Below are 20,609 nucleotides of genomic sequence, written 5' to 3'. Positions count from 1 at the left end.
TGCAGAGAAGTAACTGCTAATAAAGAGAGGTATCTTTATCAGAAAAAAATGTTCTCATTCCTGAGTTAGATGCAGTAACCTATACCAAAGACTTCTTACAACCACTTCTTACAACCAACTTTCACTGTTTAAGGAAGGGTATAATGTTTGAAACAGTATACATGGAACTATGCTTTCACCTTTCTTGCATAATGTTAAGGTCAGGAATCAAACTATGATTTTAAATTGAGATCTGCTGTACTAATTAGATGGATCTATGGTTGTTGTCCAGTTTCAGAAAGGCTCCTAAACATTAAACTCCTAAACACTAAACTCCTAAATGTGATGGCTCAGTGTTTAAAGATGCTAAACTTGTCAGCTGGAAAGCTGAGAGCCTGGGTTTGAGGCCTGAGCACTGTGCAATGAAGTGAGCTCCTGTTTCTGGCCCCAGTTCCTGTATACTTAGCAGTTCAAAAACATGTAAATGCAAGTAGATTAATAGGTATCACTTTGGTGTGTTGTTCCCAAAACAAGTCCTAGCCTGGTGTAAAGGCCAATAAAGGCCATCAGACATGAGGAATGGCATTTTCAGCTTATTTTATTGGAGTACTCCAGCAAAAGGGCCTTAGCAGCTAAAGGAGCCCAGACCCTGAACAATGCACAAATTCACATTTTAACAAACTGCATCATTGTTTGGTGCGAGTCCCTTGGACTGCAAGACGCTCAAACTGGTCAGTCCTAGAAGAGATCAACTCTGACTGCTCTTTAGAAGGCCAGATCCTGAAGATGAAACTCAAATACTTTGGCCACCTAATGAGAAGGAAGGACTCACTGGAGAAGAGCCTAATGCTGGGAAAGTTTGAGGGCAAAAGAAGAAGGGGACAGCAGAGAACGAGGTGGCTGAATGGAATCACCGAAGCAGTAGGCGTGAGCTTAAATGGACTCCAGAGGATGGTAGAGGACAGGAAGGCCTGGAGGAACATTGTTCATGGGGCCGTGATGGGTCGGACACAACTTCGCAACTAACAACAACAACAATCATTGTTTGGTTGGTGGTAGCAGTGCCTCAGATAGAAAGTCCATACAGAGAGTGGTAAAGACAGCTGAGAACACTATAGGAATACACACACACACACACACGTAAGATTCTGTCCTATAGTAGACATTTTGCTAATAAGGAGAAGTAGTGAGAAGAGTAGTGAGAAGAGACCACTGAGGCCATAATTTAAGTTACAGTAGAAGAGTTTGCCTTAAGGATCACTGAAGCAGGTATGTTTATTTAAGATAATAATATTACTAACAAATATCTGAAAAAAGGATTAGACCTTCCTGTTGTTTTTGTACATTATCAATGCAAATCTTAAGCAACAGCTATAATATCTGCTTCAAACAATTTGGCCTTAAGGGCACAGATTTAACCTAATTTGGGACATTTTCTAAATTAATCAGTATTTGCAATATTGTTTTCATTAAATTGTAACAAAGATATTTACTTATAATTAGCTTGATATTATATGCAAAGGAATAGTACAAATTTTTAAAATTGTTTTGCTTCTAACTAGATTCTACTTTGTATAAGTAGAGTGGTCCTTAGATCATTCTAGGAGCTAAGAAAACATATGAAAAAATCTGAAATTTAAACATGACCCAAAAGTATGTTACTCACATTATTTTGTCAATTGTGTGCAATTACTTTCTGGTGCCTCAATAATATTCTTGTACACAAATTGAATTTTTAAAATTAATTCTTGATTTGAAGCATTTTTTGCATCTGGGTACCAATTTGGGAAGACCAAGGCACTCTTGGCTATATTATCAAAAGTACTATATCTGGATAATGGAAGGAAATGGCTTTATTTAAACCTCTGATTACTGTGGCCTGTTCTAGGCAGCACACTTTAAATGGACATGAAAAACTGGACCAGATTCAAAGACCGTATTGTATGGAAGCTAAGCCACATGAATTAAAGGAGCTGGGCATAGAGAGGACTTACAAGAAATGACATTGATCTACAAATATTTAAAAGGCTGTCACATACAAGAGGAAATGGATTTGTTCTTTCTTGACATGAAAGCCAGGATAAGGATCCATGGATTGAATCTAAAAGAAAGCAAATGAAAGGAAAATATTAGAAGGATTTTCCAGATCATAATCTGGAACAGTAGAATACAGAATACAGGTGAGTTCCTCCTCATTGAAGGTTTTCAAATGGGATCTCAAAATAATCTATCAGAAATACTTTAGTAACTTCCTCTACTGAACCAGGAGTTGGATTGAGTTGAGCTCTAAAATTCTTTCCAACTCATACATTCTATGATTTTGTAGGTAACCATTTTGGTAGTGAATTTTGTCTTAAATAAGTTGATAGAAATGCATTCTTCATTACCCACACAAACATACATACACTGGCAAAACAGGTTTAAAGGAATGTAATAGAGAAAAATATATTGATTCTAATTTTTATTCAGTATCTTAACATTGATCATACTAATTACAATAAATTCCACTTGGAATCCTGGTGAATAAAACCTGGTTATTCCCCTTCAGGAGATCTCATGATGGTTAAATACTAACTAAACAGAATTTGTCAAGAGATCGGTGCCGAGGTGGTGCAACTGACTGCTAGTTCAGCAGATCAGCGGATCAAATCTTACTGGCTCAAGGTTGACTCAGCCTTCCATCCTTCCGAGGTGGGTAATATGAGAACCTAGATTGTTGGGGGCAATATGCTATTTAGTATACTATCTTTGGTGTAAGCCGCCCAGAATCCTCGGAGAGTGGGCGGCATAGAAATACGAAAAATAAATAAATAAATAAATAAATAAATAAATAAATAAATAATAAGATTACACTTATTTTACAGGATTTGCAAAGTAGACAAGTTTTCTCTTATACTTATTCTTTTTATCATTTAAAACATTTGGCACACTTTTCAAAATACCAGCTTCTTTGAAAAATAAACATCCTTTTCCTAGAGTGGTCTACAAACACATTGTTGTGTTCTTGTATTTGTAATATGAAGAAAGGTATACAATAAGCCAAAAAAAAATTAGGAGCTGTGCAATCTATTCATGCCCAGCCTTCCATAAAAATATGTCAAATAAACACAATGGAAGTTTCTTGTTCATACAAACAATGGAATCTATCAAAAATGGAACATATTGGAATCCAGACCATGATCTAGTCTTAAACTGAAGTATTTCTTTTCTTCTCATTTCTATAGTCAAGACTGTTTGTTGCTTTTACCACTCATATTCTATGAAGATGGTATATGCTCCTATTCTGTCTTCCTGCATTTATCATTAAGCATGTGTTACAGATCTAGATGAAGCTTGAATTACAAAACAGGCTAGATGATTTGAAATACATTTTTATTCAATTCTAAACATTCCGTGAATTTCTGATCTCTTTCTCAAAGCTCTGGCATACTGTAGATTGTGATACAATGGCAGCCGTGCCAAAAAGAGAAGTAAAAGTTTTGACTATCTATGTGAAGCATATAAACAGGGAAGGAAGACGTACAGTACCTTGTACTGAGTGATTGACAAGTCTTTCTTCATATCAGTACTGTTAGGAAATTGTTATTACCCCACTGGTTGGTCAGGAAATATATAAACCAACATTGTGTGTTGGTAGCTAAAAGTATTATGTAGCTTTAAAAACTGTGTTGCATCATCATGCATCCTGATTGGCTGAGCTCTGTAGCCAACATACTTAAGGAAAGCTGAATTATGGTTTGTGTGGACACTACACCATTTTACCTGCTGATATGCTGTAACTCTATATTTGATCTCTCTGCATGATCATTGCTTGATCATGGCTATTTATTGCTTTTCTAATATTTATTGACTGTTTTTATATTGAACTTTGTTCCTGAATGAAACTAAAGAAGATCTGTTTTATTGTATTTTTCTACAACTGGTAAGAAGACTTTATATTGGAAAATTTTCCTGGACTGATCTTTATCTCACTTTATATGTGTATGACCTGGATTGTTTTTGGACTATGATTTTGCTTTTACCCTAAAAGTAAAATATTATCAAAACCCAGTTTGTTTGTATGTTAACTGTTATTATCCACAATCATTCTCAGTCGCTTTTGTGCGTAAACTCAAGGGGTACTCTCCTCGATAACCCACAACATTGGTTATGAGCCAAGAATATCCTTAACAAGTACCACCTTATTTATTGGACCATCCCTGAATGTCTTAATAAGGATGGCTGGGTGATCGAGAAAAGGGAACTTCTAGAGGAGATCAACCCTGACTGCTCTTTAGAAGGCCGGATCCTGAAGATAAAATTCAAATACTTTGGCCACCTAATGAGAAGGAAGGACTCACTGGAGAAGAGCCTAATGCTGGGAAAGATTGAGGGCAAAAGAAGAACAGGACGACAGAGAACGAGGTGGCTGAATGGAGTCACTGAAGCAGTCAGCGTGAGTTTAAATGGACTCCACAAGATGGTAGAGGACAGGAGGGCCTGGAGGAATGTTGTCCACGGGGTCACAATGGTCGGACATGCCTTCACAACTAGCAACAACAAAGTCTTTCCAATTGTTCTGTCTCAATATTGCAATTTTTTTTTTTTTTGAGTAATGTGTATGCAGTTTTACTTAGCCAAATGGCTAAATGATTCAAAAGTTTTCCTGAACAAATAATGGCATGAAGAATGAATGAATGAATAATGACCATGAAGATTTGATATGTTTAACTAGCAAGTTTGAAGGGGAGCTATGATTTTAGAATGAATACAATTCTCTGCTTCAGCCCTCCCATCTGAACATAATATTGTCAAGTCAGGGATAGTCTGAGCTGAGTTTAGCTTATGTGTCTGCTGTTCTGTTTCCTACTCAGGTTTAGGTTTTCATACACTTAGGAAGCATTTAAAAATGCCTTTTCTGTATAAAATTTCTGCTCTGTAATCTCTGAAAACCCAGATCTATGTCATTTTGAAAGGAGTACTGGCTCAATAGCTGTTCTCTCAATTGAAAAACAAATGCACAGGTACAGAATAGGTTACACCTGGCTGAAGAGCAGTAACTGTGAGAGGAATCTTGGAGCCCTAGTGGACAATCAATAAAATTTAGCCAGCAGTGTATTGCAGCTGCCAAAAAAGCCAATGCATCTCTAGGCTGCATTAACAGAGGGATAGAATCAGGGGTGAAATCCAGCAGGTTCTGACAGGTTCTGGAGAACCGGTAGCGGAAATTTTGAGTAGTTTGGAGAACAGGCAAATACCACCTCTGGTTGTCCCAGAATGGGGGTGGGAATGGAGATTTTGCAATATCCTTCCCTCAGGAGTGTGGAGGGAATGTGGATTTTGCAGTATTCTTTCCCTGGAGTGGGGAAGGGATGGGGATTTTGCAGTATCCTTCCCCTGGAGTTGGGTGGGAATGGAGATTTTGCAATATCCTTCCCCCAGGAGTGGGGAGGGAATGGGGATTTTGCAGTATTCTTCCCCTGGAGTTGGGTGGGAATGGAGATTTTGCAGTATCCTTTCCTTACCACACCCACCAAGCCACGCCCATCAAGCCACGCCATGCCCACCAAGCCACGCCCACAGAACCGGTAGTAAAAAAAATTGAATTTCACCACTTTAGTTTCACTAGATAGAATCAAGAATGCATGAAGTGTTCATACCACTTTATAATGCCTTGGAATATTGCATCCATTTGTGCTTGTCATGATAAAAAAAAATACAGAGAAAGAATACAGAGAAGAGCAGGAAAGTTGAAGAAAGAGATAGAGAAGCTAATTCCGGCAGGAAAAGATTAAGCCTTAAGAACAAATGCATACGAAGCCAGAATTGAGAAGACAGCAATGGACAATAAATGCCCCTCTGCGAAGAAGAAATAGTGGGTTGCCTAGTTAGCTGCTGCTACAGTCTGTCTACAAACAGCAGCATGACAAAATAGCTACAATGGTGCATTGGAATAGCTGCAAGAAATACCATTTTCCTGCAATCAAAAACTTGTGGGACTATAAAATAGACAAAGTAATAGAAAATTAGGAAGCTAAAGTGCTTTGGAACTTTAACATTCAAAAGACAAACACCTGCCCCATAAACACCTAGACTTAATATTTGTCAGTAAGAAAGACCAAAAAAAAAAAAAAAAAGACCTGGATAGTAGATAGCTTTCCAGAGAAAGCAGGAGAAAAGAGAACAAACTGGAAAAATCATAATATTCAAAGACTTGCAAATACCCTGTTTTCCCCAAAATAAGACATCCCCCGATAATAAGCCAAATCGGGCTTTTGAGCGCATGGCAATAAGGCCAAGTGCTTATTTCAGGATTCAAAAAAATATAAGACAGGGTCTTATTTTCGGGGAAACACGGTAGAAGTAGAATGACTGTGACAAACAGAGGTGGTATTCACCAGGTTCTGACTAGTTCTGGAGAATTGGTAGTGGAAATTTTGAGTAGTTCGGAGAATTGGTAAATATCATCTCTGGCTGGCCCCGCCCCCATCTATTATCTGCCTCCCGAGTCCCAGCTGATCGGGAGGAAATGGGGATTTTGCAGTAACCTTCCCCTGGAGTGGGGATGGAATGGAGATTTTGCAGTATCCTTCCTCTGGAGTGGGGTGGGAATGGAGATTTTACAGTATCCTTCCCCTGACATGCCACCAAGCCATGCCCACCAAGCCATGCCACGACCACCAAGCCACGCCCAAGGAACCAGTAGTAAAAGAAATTTGAATCCCACCACTGGTGACAAAGATAGTACCAATAGTAATAGACTCCTTGGATGCAATCCTAAAATAACAGGAGCACTACTTGAATACCAGTGGCATTGATAAAACACCATCAGTCCATTGCAAAAGGTAGCTTTATTTGGATTGATGTCAGCGTTTCAAATTATGTTCTCCTCCAGCGCTGACATGAATGAAAGAGGGAGAAGCTTTGATTTAATGCTGAGATGAACTTTTACCTAGTTCCCTGCTCTTTAGTAGATAGCGTTACCTGGGTGACAGAGAGAGGGGGAAATTCCTGTGAAAAGAAAGTGCTTGGGACGAAGAGATGGATCTGCACGATGGCCAATGAGACATTGGGGTTGAAGAACGGAAAGGGAGGGGTTTGGAAGGAGGGGCCAGTTTTGGCTGCACAAAGAGTTCAGGGATGTCGTTCTCCTATTCTTAAATAAAAAAAAGATTCATTAGAGACCTTGCGTTTGAGAATGAAGTTTATTTAAGATAGCAATGAAACCTGACAATTAGCTTATACCCTGTGACAATTCCTTTAACACCATCAAGCAACATCTACTTATCCCAGGTCCTTGGAAGTACACAAAAATGTCAAATCCAATCTAAACATCTGGGTAATTGTGCAACCACCCATAATAATTTCCTGCCTATACAGCATCTTATCCGTAAAAAAATGCCAACAATCCAAAAAAAATCAAAAGAAAAAAAAAGAAAGAAAAGAAAAAAAAGAATGACAATTTCAAAGGTAATAAAATTGATGTCATTGTAACTTAGTATTAGTTTGTCCTTAACAATTATTAGCTTACCACATTTTATCAGTTCTGAATCTGGTGCCAATAAGTGTTGTACCAATAAATCACCCTTCTCAAACCTAAATAATACAAAAGAAAAAGTAGTATTAAGCAACAAAATAAGTAGCTGAATAACATTCATAAGTGTACGGTGTAATCACCAGGTGCCTTAGCAAAATTAAGTTGATCTCTCAATGTTAAAAAAACTCAAGTTTGAAGTTCATAATATATCTCCTTCCTGAAAAAATCAATATTACATTACCCAAAGGCACTCATGAATACTTTACATCTGGTTGAGCTAGGTAAAACCTGATTTCACAAGGCAACATCTGTGCTTATTAAGTTACCTGCTTCAACTCCTGGAGCTGATAATATAACTATTCACAGCAGTCAAATACTGAAAAGAGTCCTTTGAGATGAGGCATAGAATGAAATGCGAAGATGAGCAAAAAATGCATTCTCTGAATTATACTAAGATGGTCTGCAAGTCTCTCAGGGCATAAAGAAACCCAGGAACTGAATAAGATATCTTTTCCATCCTTCTGTCTCAAAACCCATTTAACAGAATAGCTGCAGGCAGCTACTGTCTAGCCCAGATGCTTAGAACTCAAGGCCTTTAGTATTCAAACCCACCTCACCTAAGTTCCCCTTTCTAGGAGGTGGATGGACTCAGCTAATGTTTTCCCTGATTGATAGTTTTGTTGGAATTCCATTTTTAATTCCACAATTGTTAAGAATTATCCTTATCTGAATCTGAGAAGGAAGGAAGGAAGGAAGGAAGGAAGGAAGGAAGGAAGGAAGGAAGGAAGGAAGGAAGGAAGGAAGGAAGGAAGGAATTCTGACTTTATATTACAACATTTATAAGTGTAACTTATAAGAATTATTCTTATCCAAATTTGAGGAAGGAAGGAAGGAAGGAAGGAAGGAAGGAAGGAAGGAAGGAAGGAAGGAAGGAAGGAAGGAAGGAAGGAATTCTGACTTTATATTACAACATTTATAAGTGTAACTTATAAGAATTATTCTTATACAAATTTGAGGAAGGAAGGAAGGAAGGAAGGAAGGAAGGAAGAGAGAAAGAAAGAAAGAAAGAAAGAAAGAAAGAAAGAAAGAAAGAAAGAAAGAAAGAAAGAAAGAAACCATATCATAACCATATCAGTGGTGGCTTGCTACCGGTTCGCCCCAGTTCGGGCGAACCGGTAGTAGCAGCAGCGGGAGGCTCCGCCCACCTGCCCGGATGTCATCAAATACGCTCTGCGCATGCACAGCGAACTGGTAGCAAAGGTAAGTGAAACCCATCACTGAACTATATCCATATGTATGTCATCTCTATATATTTATTTATATCGTTTATATCAATATCAATATAAAACATCATAGTGCAGACAAATAGCATCTTGCTTAAGTATTCTAAAATGCTCAGCTTTTTGTGGATATTTTGGGGGTCAGTTTTGATTCTACTAATAACTTAATTTTTTTTTTCAGTAACTTAAAAATTTTGTTCAGTCATTTTGGCCTGAGTTAGTAATAGGAATACACAGAAATCACCCAATCTCTACAAATTCCATTTCTAAACAAACCAATCCAATCCACTTTAAAACATTGACAAATGATACAATTTTCCCCCTCCCCCCCAATCATTTTTATAAATTGTACTTCAAGATACATCCTCGGCTTTATTAATTTTTGAATCCCAAACACATACAAAAGAGATGTGTTTGATTATAATGAAATTATATTGATTTCAGTGAGATTTATTTGCAAGCTGAAAAACACACTAATTTAGTTGCAGCACAGTTTTACCAAGTAGGAATGCATAATAGATATTCAAAACATGTTAAAAATATTATTTATTTTCAATTAATATTAGCTGTGCATTATTTTGTATAATTTAATTTTTCTGTAGTTTGTTTTTATTATTTTTGTCTGCTCTTGAAGTATTGTAAATTTTACGACACTGTTACACAACGAGGAAGTAGCTTTTGGTTTTATATGCTTTGCCGCAAATGTCAACATAACTTGATGCATGGAACTCCACTTCTTAGTCTGTGCTTTGAAAAACTACTTTGGAAGACATAAACATTGAGAAAAAATGCAGCAGCTTTAAAGAGGACTAGGGGTGACATGATAGCACTGTTCCAATATTTGAGAGACTCCTTCAAAGACAAGTGGGGGTGTCAAGCTATTTTCTAATGCATCAAAAAGCAAAATAAGAAACAATGGTTGGAAACTAACCAAGAAGAGAGGCAACCTAGAACTAAGAAGAAATTTCCTAATATGAGAGCAATCAACCAATGGAATGGCTTGCCTTCATAAATTGTGGGTTCTCCATCACTGAAGGTTTTCAAAAAGAGACTTGACAACCATTTTGTTGGACTAGAAGATCTCCAAGGTCCTTTCCAACGCTATTATTCTAGGTTCCTTTCCCCTAATGGGAAAGGTCTTTGTGTACAACCTTTTCTTTTAATTTCTGTCCAGTATGCACATTATTATAGCTTCCAATATTTAGTAAAGGCTCTTCTGTGGTTTGCAGAATTCTATTTTTAATAGTACCTTTTCCATTTAAAACAACAAATATGAATATGGATCAAAATTCCATTTTCTGGATGAAGACTCATTAATACTGAACCAGAAACCTTGAGATAGTGACACTTATTCCTGGCTGAAATTAAACAGATTGTTGAGTATCTGATTTTTATGTTTTCTTGTGCTTTATTTCCCACAACACAATATGCCTGATGCAGGCATATTCCAATTTCCTCTCTGAACAATATTTTTGTATTTAAGACACAGGCAAGATGTGATTTAATTTGTGGTGAGGCCCCTCCTCAAGAAGCCTGCCCTGGATCCAGCTGTTTTGAGCAACTTTCGTCCGGTCTCCAACCTTCGCTTCCTTGCGAAGGTTGTTGAGACTGTGGTGGCACGTCAGCTCCCAGTGGCCCTGGATGAAGCGGAGTATCTTGATCTGTACCAATCGGGTTTCAGGCCTGGATACAGCATGGAGACAGCATTGGTCGCACTGGTGGATGATCTCTGGAGGGCTCGGGACAGAGGTCATTCCTCTGTTCTGGTCCTATTAGATCTTTTGGCGGCTTTTGATATCATCGACCATGGTATCCTGCTGCAGCGCCTCGAGGGGTTGGGAGTGGGAGGCACCGTTTTACCATGGTTCTCCTCTTACCTCTTGGGTCGGACGCAAGCTGAGTTGGCAGGAGGGCAGAGATCGACCATGAGGCCCCTCACTTGTGTGGTGCCTCAGGGGTTGGTTCTCTCACCCCTTCTGTTCAACATTTATATGAAACCGCTGGGGGAGATCATCTTTGTTTTCGGGGTGAGGTATCATCAGTATGCTGATGATACCCAGTTTTTTATATCCACCCCGAACCAGCCCAGTGATGCCCTCGACATGATGGCCCGGTGCCTGGAAGTGGTACGGATCTGGATGGGGAGGAACAGGCTTCGGCTCAACCCTGCCAAGACTGAGTGGCTGTGGATACCGGCATCTCGGTTTGAAGGAGAGACTCCATCGCTGGCTATAGGGGGTGAAATTTTGCCCCCTGTAGACAGGGCGCGCAACTTGGGTGTCCTCCTGGATTCACGGCTGAGCTTCGAAGATCATATAATAACCATGAACAGGGGGGCATATGCCCAGATTCGTCTGGTCTGCCAGTTGCGCCCCTATTTTGACCGAGATGCCTTACACACAGTTACTCATGCGCTAGTTACTTCCCGCGTTGACTACTGTAATGCTCTCTACATGGGGCTGCCCTTGAGGACCACTCAGAGGCTTCAACTGATACAGAATGCGGCCGCGCGTCCCGATACTCCCATGTTACACCCCTCCTGCGCGACTTGCATTGGTTGCCGGTTGCCCTCCAGATGAGATTCAAGATGCTGATGATGATTTATAAAGCCCTACATAGCTTAGGCCCAGGATATTTGGTAGACCATCTGCTGCCAGCAACGGCTGCCCATCACCCGGTGCATCCTCACAGGGAGGGCCTGCTCCGGGTGCCGTCAGCTAGACAATGTCGGCTGGCGACCCCCAAGGGTAGAGCTTTCTCTGTGGGCGCACCCACCCTTTGGAATCAACTCCCCCTGGGGCTCCGGTTGGCTCCTGACCTTCGCACCTTCCGCCGCGAATTAAAAACATGGTTGTTCACATCGCCCAGCTTGGACTGAGAGGGTTTTTAGATTTTTCAGGGGTTTTAATATAAATTATATACGTACATTTATGTATTTTATATTTTTAATTGGTTGTTTTATTGTTGTGAGCCGCCCTGAGTCCTTGGAGATAGGGCGGCATATAAATTTTATTAAATAAATAAATAAATAAATAAGAAAGAAAGAAAGAAAGAAAGAAAGAAAGAAAGAAAGAAAGAAAGAAAGAAAGAAAGATTTCCAAGTGAATGCTTTGGAAAACAGCCCCTATAACACTGAAAACTTGGAAGTTGGAACAATTACCGAAAAGTACAGGGAGATTTTGGTAAAGCAACTGTAAATTGGGATGCTGGGTGGGAATGCCCTGAAAAATAGTAAAACCTGATAAAAGTCTCTAAAGCCAAACCCCAATCAGGTTCTTTAGGTTTCACTAGACTCTCAAAGGAGTCCATGACACAAAAAAGGTTAAAGTGTAAAGTCATTGCGGTGACTGATAGTGGGAACACCAAATTTTATTGTGTTATAGTTTTCTGCTGGTTCAAGGACAGATGAGCAATTTTCCAGCTGAGCTATAGAACTATATCTGGAGACATCATCTCTTTTGAAGGGAAAATGATGGCCTTGAATCAGAAAGAATTGTTACATTTATCCAATACAATAAAATAAATGTTTCTTTGTGTGTGTGCTGGCACTAGTACCTAATTGTGAATAGTTGTAATTTTGTCGTTCCAAGAAATGTATAAATAAATAAATGATTTTGCTTTTCATTCTAGAGCTTTAATTATGAGCAGTACTTCAGAGGGATGGAAAAATTGTCCAGCTGTTTCTATAATAGTCCCATGTGTACTTTTAGTAAACGAAATTGCTTCTGACTTTTCTTTTTTATTATTATTATTTGCTTTTAGTAATTCATAATTATGCTCTGCATGTAATTTTCACTTAAAATGTTATGAATGAGACCTGGGAACTATTGAAATGTTTTTTTGTCAATTAGTTTAAAACAACCTAACAAACATTTGTGGCTTTTATTATGTGCTATGTTGCAATTTTGTTCTGTATGGAATTTTTTTAATTTTTTTTAATTTTTTTTGCAATTAGCAGGACATTTCGAGGATGGAAATGAATTATTTATTATTCTATAATACAATAAATGGCGATATCCCTCAGGGATTGCAAAACATAGTTGTTTTGCATCTTTATTCTTTTGTATGATGTGCAACAGTACAGGACACAAGTTGTCATCTGGGAATAACTTCTTCTGTCCTGGAAATTGTTATCAATACAGATTATCGAAAACTTTAAATTATTTAATTTGCACTAATGTCTCTGAAACTAGATGGTAACAATTCTTCAGGATACCATAATGGTCAAAACTCCTGCTACTGTAAAACATGAAATAAATTAGTGTGTCCAGCAGTGGTGGGTTGCCCCCGGTTCGCACCGGTTCTATAGAACTGGTAGTAACATTGGGGAGACGCCCTGACATGGGAGGCCCCGCCCACTGACCCTGATGTCATGAAACGCTTCCGCGCAGCCCCGTTGCGAACCAGTAGTAAAGATAAGTAGAACCTACCCCCGGTGTCCAGGTGATATGACAATAACAAAACCTGTTTGCTGTGTCCTGGCTCCACGTCAGTCCACAGAAGCTGCTGTGCACTGATTGGCTGCTTAGTTTCTGGCGCGAGTATATAAGTAGCTGTCAAAGTGCTGACAGCCGCTGCTCCTATTAGCTGAGCAGCCTCGCTAGCTGCCAAGCTAGCGAAAGTGTTAATCCTGTTAGGTTTTAACGAAAGCCGTCTTGCCTCAGTCTGTTCATCCCTACCAGGACATAACACTGTTTTTCCATGGTGGTTTCTTTTTTCTCCCTCCCTGTGCTTGTTCTACCTAACATGTGAGAATTAGATAATTAGAAAAGACAAGACACATGACCAGGTCAGCAGGATTAAGGTTATAAGAAACCAGAATCAGAGTTAGGTCACTTGTGAATATCAGTGTGCATTCTGATGAAAGACTATTTCATCACACAGTGTTGACAATGAAAATGTTACCAAACATTCCCTGATGCATTAATTTTCTGGGTTAGGAGGACTAAAAAACAAATTAGCCTCTTTCTGTAGTTCAACACTTAACTACCAGTTTCTACAGCAAAATAGATACCACAGCCTTTAGTTGTGTTTATTCTCTAATCAAAGTTTTGCTGAGATACTTATGTTTAAAATGCACTTGGAGAATATTCATTAATATTCATAAATTAAGTCAGTTAAATAATTTGTGTAATTATTTTATACCTTCATTTCATGTACAGTATTAACATTTAATAAATTACATAAAAGACCTCTATCAGAAAAACAACAACAACACGGATTCAGAGTAGATGGATGCAAATCTTTGTTAGAAATATATTTTAAAAACTCATAAAATAAAAAAAAAGGGATTGGGCAGAATCAAACAGCCATAATGCTGATACTATTATGGGACATACAAATTTGTGCAAAACTAATTAAGAAATAATTATTCAAGTGTAAGGCCACAGTTCTAATTGATCAACTCCAATATATAGATCAAATCAGGAAATTAATTTAATACCAAAGAAAATTTATTTTTATTTAGGTTGGCTATAATAATCTTGTAAATCTGATTTTTTTTGTATCTCCTTCTCCTTTTTATACTTCAGTGAATTGGGGAAGCATCTCCTGAACTACTTTTAAATGTTATCTTGTTGTTCTGGACTTTAAAAATGTTTCAGTCCCTGAACTCTCATCAGAAATCTCCTAATTCTCTGGTCATTTATAGATACCCTCCAAAAAAGTTGAAAGAGTTTACACCTGCAAGTTAAGCTAGGTAAAAAAATGCACACTTAGAATCAGGGGTGGGCTGCTAGGGGTTTGCAGGAGTTCAGGAGAACCTTTAGCTAAGATTCTGTGCAGTTTGGAGAACCCCCAAATCCCACTCCTGGCTGGGCCCACCCACCCCACCCCTCCCCTCCCAGGAGTCCCCACACAGCCCGTTTTGGATGCAGGTAAGTGCAGGGCACGTGCTGAGGGTCAGGGAGGATGAAAAATGGGCCTACTGTAAGTTCGGGAAGGCCAGAAATGGGCCCATTTCCAGCCTCCAGAGGACCTTCGGAGCCTGGGGAGGCCATTTTTGCTCTCCCGGAGGCTCAAGGAAAGCCTCCAGAGCCCAGGGATGGCAAAAACGCACCCCCCCTGCTGTGATGAAGGAGGCCGACTAGGCCACGCCCACCCAGCAACTAGGCAGAGAATCCCTTGCTAAAATTTTTGAAGCCCACCCCTGCTTAGAATCCTGTATTTTCCATTTTACAACTATGTATGAGGGACTCTGAACATCACCAAGAGAAGCCTATCTTGAGTAGAGCCAATGTCAGCTACATTAACTGTGACCATAATAAAGGTCCTTGTGCTAATTAATACAGTCACTAATACCTTAGTTACCTCTCATTTGGACTGCTGCAATGCATAGTATATGAGGCTGAAAACCATTTGGAAGTCAGAGTTGATGCAGAATGTGGAACTGCAAGTATTATGGGTTATTTCTATGTGACTATGTAATACTCTACTGTGTAAACTACATTGGTTGTGTGTGGGCTTTCAGCTGCAATTTGAGGTGCTGGTAGTGAAATATAAACCCCTAGTATATGAACCGTGGATATTCGAGACACCATATGTCTCTGCTGATCCCACAAGATCTGACAGGGTTGACATCACCTGATAAAACTCAGAAGATATGCTTTCTTTGTTACTGCATTTGCTTTATGGATAAACATACTCATAAGATTCAAGGAGCCCTGAACCTATTGGCTTTGAAGACCAGTTCTTTTTTCAGGTACTGGGCTAGGATGACACATCAACCTTCTTTAAATATATGAGTGTTGTGTCAATGTAGTATACAATTTATTTATCTTTTATTTTTGTTTTTGTGTGGTAATAAAAAGAAATGTTCTGACAGTGAGAACAATATATCAATGGAACAGCTTGCCTTCAGAAGTTGTGAGAGCTTCATTACTGGAGGCTTTCAAGAAAAGACTGGACTGTCAGAAATGGTGTAGGGGTCAGCAACCTGCGGCTCTGGAGCCACATGCGGCTCTTTGGGCCCTCTGCTGTAGCTCCCTGTCAGGTGATCCCACCACTGGCTGGCCCCACCCCTCGTCCTCCCCTCCCAGTCACTCTTTGCCTGGCCTGAGAAGGTAAGAGCAACAGCGGGGGATGGAGAAGCGGCTAGGGCAGAGACAGAGAGATATAGAGAGAGGGGGAGAGAGAGTGATATAGAGAGATACAGAGAGAGAGGGAGAGAGAGGGGGAGGGAGGGAGGGAGGGGAGAGAGAGAGATGTCAAAAGGGTTTTGTGGTTCCCAGTGTTTTTTAACAACCAATTCTCTGCCCTAATGACTGGCTGGGTAGGCATGACTAGGGGGTCATGTGACTGGTGGAAGTGAGCGACATCGAGTTGGCCACACCAACCCAAGTTTTGTGGCTCACAGTGTTTTCTTTTCTGTGGGAAACGGGTCCAAATGGCTCTTTGAGTGCTTAAGGTTGCAGACTCCTGGTGTAGGGTCTCCTGCTTGGGTGGAGGTATTGGACTACATGACCTATAAGGTCCCTTCCAACTCTGTTAATCTGTTAATACCTTCTTAGTTCCCTAGAGTCACTCTGTGTCAATGGCATTGAAAAATAAACAATTTATTTATCTTTTAAAAGGTTAAAAGGCACCCCACTAATGTGCACAGTCTGAGCTGTTGTTATCCCATCCCTGATATTAGAAGCTGTTCTAAAATTTTGCCACATGATAGGCTAATGTGATTGCCCTTATCTGATAAAAGAAATGAATAAGAATGAACCGGTTCAAAGGACTTGGAAAATTCAACGGAATTGACTTAATGTACATTGACTATCTCTATTAACAACTGCAATATATAAAAACAGATGGATAAGCTTTTTAGTTCCTTCTAAACCTCAACTGGGACTGCAGAGCCTAACTGAGATAAGTGGATAGCTGCTCTAATCTTTTCTAACTATTTCACTGTCCTTGCAAAAATCTACCCAACTGCCTTGGGAGGGAAGTTCAACTGCTATTTGTTTTCATTTCTTTCTCCCTTTCTTATGAAGCCAGTATAGATCTGAACTGGGAAAACAAAAAAGAACCTCATCACCCAAATTATTGCTGGATATTTTTTTCCTTTTAAGGCAGGGGTTCCCAACTGGGGGTATGAGACGATATTCCAGGGGGTGCAAAAACTTGGGTTTAGAAGTTTCAAAATTATAGTGTATATGCATAATTATATGCATATAATTATTTACTTTTGTAAGGGGTGGGAGAATATATCAGAAACGTTCTAGGGGTGTGGGGTATAGAAAAGGTTGGGAACCCCTGTTGTAAGGAAAAAAGAGAAAGTGGCTAATTATAGATTAATTATTCATAAAAAAAAGTATCATGGATAAAATCTGCAAAACATGATCACCACTGAAACACTGAAAAAATATACATTACATATTAAATATTGGATAAAAATATGTACATGGTTGGAGGAGATGATGCAACAGCATATTGATCTGAAACTTGAATTATTTTTGTTGGGGATTTTACGGTAAAGAAAATGTATATTTGATAATTCACGTAATAACTGCAGCTAGGATTGTATTTGCACAAAATTGGAAAAATGAAGAGATCCCTCTGGATGACAATGTGATTAGGAAAATATTAGAATGTGCAGAAATGAATAAATTAAAAAGAAGGATCAATTTGATTATTATAACAAATGGGAATTATTTTATCAATGGATAGAGAATAAATATGTAAAATGGAAAAAATCAGAGGAGTGAAACAGAGAAAATGTTTTAATAAGGTTAAATAAGTTAAGGGGACTGTTATAATATTAGGTATGGTATATATTAATATTAGTATTAAGTTAAGAATAGATAAAATAATAAACATGACTGTAAATTGTAATTGTTATTGTATAAAATATTTGCACAAAATATTTGTCCCCAGACAACACACTGTTTAATGGAAGATGATGTTTGAATCAAAATAAAATAAAAAAAATTGTAAAAAAAAATACATATTTATTTTATTTATTTATTTTGTCGCATTTCTATGCCGCCCAACTCCCAAGGGACTCTGGTTAACCTGGTTATTACTGGAATAACCAGGTACTTCTTGTTTAAGGACCACAATTGGGACTGGCAACTTTGTCAGTAAGTGAAACAGCTGCTAAGTGAAACCACAATGGCGCTTGCCATATTACTTCAGCTTTCCTTTGCTTTACAGACTTGCACAACCCATAAATCATAGTTGTAACTGTGAATAGTCACTAAATAAGGCAATTGCTAAGTGAGGACTTTCTGTAGTTTTAAAAATTCTAAACCCTAATCAGTGATGCCCATGTTTTTAAAAACTTGCCCAACTGTAACCTTCTAAGAAAGTGAAGTTAAAATTGCTAATTCTCATGTTTTCTTTCCATCCTTCTGGGTCCTTCTAGTTTCTCAGAGTTGATTGTCTAACTTCTTTTATTGGCTAAAGAGACAAAAATCCAAGTGTTCCTTCTAGATCTCTTGTCAAGTTCTGCATTTCCAGCAACATCTTGGGCAGAGTGGATCGTGGGGTTGAAATCCGATAATCATTTGCAAACACTACTTCTATGGTTTAATACAATTATTTTAATTCATTTGCATATGTGTGTGTGCATGTATTATTTTCTCCAAATCAGATCTGTTGATTTTAGCATTCTAAACAAAGAGGTTTTTTTCTTTGTTGCTTCTTCTTTTGCAAAGAAATTTTGGTACAAACCACCCATTAAAAAGTCTCTTACAACTGATGATTACTTCAAAAATGGCTGTCTATATCCCAGAAAAAAGTAAAACCCAAAGACATTAAAATGTTGTCTTTAAAACTCATGTAATTAAACCAATTCTTAAAAGTCTTTAAAGTTTCCTTTAAATACTGCAGAAAGTAACCAATTGCCTTTACTAATGTCCTTTTTGTCAAAAATGGTAAGACTCCAGTTATTTGAAAGAATGCCTGATAAAAGGTGCTGAAAACAGCATTCATGCAACATTTATGACATCAAGCAACACTTAATGGGAAAATAATAAAATGAGTAAAGCTTTGGGCTTTATGGGGGAATGAAAAAAAAAGAGTTTGAGATATAGAATAGAATAGAATAGAATAGAATAGAATAGAATAGAATAGAATAGAATAGAATTTTTTATTGGCCAAATGTGATTGGACACACAAGGAATTTGTCTTGGTGCATATGCTTTCAGTGTACATAAAAGAAAAGATATGTTCATCAAGAATTATAAGGTACATCACTTAATGATAGTCACAGGCAATCAGGAAACATTATCAATATAAATCATAAAGATACAAGCAACAAAGTTACAGTCATACAGTCATAAGTGGAAGGAGATGGGTGATGAGAACGATGAGAAGATTAATAGTAGTGCAGACTTAATAAATAGTTTAACAGTGCTGAGGGAATTATTTATTAAGCAGAGTGATGGAAAAAACTGTCCTTGTGTCTAGTTGTTCTGGTGCGCAGTGCTCTATAGCGTCGTTTTGAGCAGAGAAGTTGAAACGGTTTATGTCCAGGATGTGAGGGGTCTGTAAATACTTTCACAGCCCTCTTTTTGACTCATGCAGTATACAGATCCTCAATAGAAGGCAGGTTGGTAGCAATTGTTTTTTCTGCAGTTCTAATTATCCTCTGAAGTCTGTGTCTGTCTTGTTGGGTTGCAGAACCAAACCAGACAGTTATAGAGGTGCAGATGACAGACTCAATAATTCCTCTGTAGAACTGTATCAGCAGCTCCTTGGGCAGTTTGAGCTTTCTGAGTTTGCGCAGAAAGAACGTTCTTTGTTGTGCTTTTTCGATGACTTTTTTGATGTTAGCTGTCCATTTTAGATATTGCAATATGGTAGAACCTAGAAATTTGAAGGTTTCTACTGTTGATACTGTGTTGTCTAGTATTGTAAGAGGTGGAAGTATGGAAGGGTTTCTCCTAAAGTCTACCACCATTTCTACGGTTTTGAGTGTGTTCAGTTCCAGATTGTTCCGGTCATACCATGAGGAACAATCTAGAACTGATCACACTCAAAACCGTACAGAAGATAGAGATAGAGATACATAGAGATGGGGAGGGAATGGAGAGAGAGAGAGAGAGAGAGAGAGAGAGAGAGAGAGAGAGAGAGAGAGAGAGAGAGGGATAATGAGAATGAAAGGGAAAGAGAGAGAAATCTCAGTGAGTTAAATATGTTGATACACTACATGGGCCTGCTTTCATTTTGTTTCAAAGCAAGTGCTGAACTCTCGCCTCACTCTCAAATCTAGATCTGCAAAATAAGATCTGTTTCTTCTTCTTATTGATTAAATTGAAGCCTCGGGTAATGTTCCTCTCTGCTTCATCCTGATTTTTGCCATTTCATTTTGAAAGATTACAAAAGCCGTAGGGAGTCATTCAAAGAAAAATCACCTTATCAATTTGTTACTGATCAGCAGAGCAGTTTGTCATAATATAAGGTTGTTCCCAAGGAATGAGGTTCATCTTTGCAATGGAGAATAACAGCGATGCGTCTTTTTTTTTCTTCCAGAAATGAATTTGCACTTATCTAACTCAAGCAGCATGTCAAATCAAGAAGATCTTGCTTCCCTCCCCTGTGATAATTATTTGTACAAAAATTGTAGGCTTGGTGTAATAAAATAAATGCAATAAAAATAAAGCAAAAATCCTGTCTCTCAGTGTGCTATGCCTTGTTAATTTCCATACAGCACAAAGCATTTTGTATGTGACAATAATATGTAACTATTATTTCATCTGTCATTCATAGATTCTTGAGACAGTGCAGGCCATCTGCAGTAAATGTAACAAATGAAATTCTAAAGCTAATGGAACTTCCCTTTCTCTCCTACTGAGAGATGGAAACCTTCCTGGTGGAAGGTCGTCACGGATTTGTCAAACAAC

Source organism: Pituophis catenifer, unplaced genomic scaffold, assembly GCF_029215685.1.
Source record: "Pituophis catenifer annectens isolate HBS135680 unplaced genomic scaffold, rPitCat1.0.hap2 SCAF_7, whole genome shotgun sequence".
NCBI lineage: Eukaryota > Metazoa > Chordata > Lepidosauria > Squamata > Colubridae > Pituophis > Pituophis catenifer.
Note: the sequence above shows the minus strand (reverse complement) of the source record.